The sequence below is a fragment of the Nannospalax galili genome, unplaced genomic scaffold (assembly GCF_000622305.1).
Source record: "Nannospalax galili isolate Female #2095 unplaced genomic scaffold, S.galili_v1.0 scaffold3701, whole genome shotgun sequence".
NCBI classification, from domain to species: Eukaryota; Metazoa; Chordata; class Mammalia; order Rodentia; family Spalacidae; genus Nannospalax; species Nannospalax galili.
In genome coordinates, this window is record NW_008344678.1 from 11,436 (window position 1) to 12,673 (window position 1,238).

The 1,238-nt window shown below is 37.6% G+C and overlaps 1 pseudogene; it reads left to right on the forward strand.

The window, feature by feature from the left end:
* The first annotated feature begins 247 nt into the window (after positions 1-247).
* LOC103740346 overlaps positions 248-1,238 on the forward strand; it is a 5,677-nt pseudogene continuing 4,686 nt past the window's right edge.

Below are 1,238 nucleotides of genomic sequence, written 5' to 3' on the forward strand. Positions count from 1 at the left end.
AAGTCAACGGATCCAATCAACTCTCGATGGCACCACCAGCTGGGGACAACTCTTTCAACACATGAGGCTTTGGGGGGGGGGCATTTCATATCCAAACCATAACAAGCCAATTTCAATGTTTAATGCAAAAAGAAAAACAAAACTCTAGATTTGAGGGTGTAGATTATACAGGCTAAAGAACCTTCAGACACAGAAACATCACTGGCCAACTAGGGTCAGCACAGTGCTGCCTTCAGAAGGGTTGGCCATGCACTGCTTCAAAAGAGTAAGTAGGAATTGGAAGGTTATCAAACTTGGTGTGTGTGTGTGTGTGTGTGTGTGTGTGTGTTTTAGAAATGTGGTTCTCAAATAAACTAACAGTATATATTTTTTATATATCCTGGCCCTGGGGTAGGATTCTGGGAAAGCAGTCTATAGCAAGTGGATCCAAAGTAACCTTCCTAGTTACTGCCTCAAGGTAGTTAAAAGTTTCTGTAGTCCTTTTCCAATTTAGAATCATAGCAACAACTAAATAGTACAATAGATATCTATGAAGTCAAATTGCTTCTACTCTACATTCAAAACCACAGTCTCATCTTAGAATTGTAGAGATCGTCAGAATGTTTGGAGGAATAGAGGGAGCAGAGAAAGAATCCTCTTTCAGATTAAAATAAGGCAAGAAGCTGTCTTCTCAGTATGACTAATCCTGATTAATACCGATGTGAAAGAAAATTCTTCAAAATATCTGACATGGGAGGCTCTAGTTTTCTGTCTTCATCATCAGAAGTGATGTTAACCTCAATATTACAGAGCATCAGTTTTTAATAGCTTTTGAAAGCCAAATGTATTTTTGCCTATTAGCATTTTCAGAAAGGTATGGAAATGGAATTTCTTTTTCTAATGCTGCTCAGGATAAAAGGCAATGAATTAAGGTAATCAATGAATGCAGTTTAACCACATCATAGGAAGGGGCAGTTTAAGGAAGTACAGACTTGAATTCTAAGTAACAGCCCACTGTGGGGCTGTTACAGTGGGCTGTTACTTAGAATTCAGAAGAGGCAGAGTTTCATTAACTTCCTCACAATTAAGCAAGGACATTTAAGACCTTATTAGTAGATTGATTTTCACTACCAGAAAAAGAAACTGTGTGGAAATCATTGATCTGTAGAGAATATAAAGATTTACATTTTCCAATGACTATGTGTTACTGACAGCGATTCAAGGCACTCTCTAAACACTGACTATATATAATTCAAGAT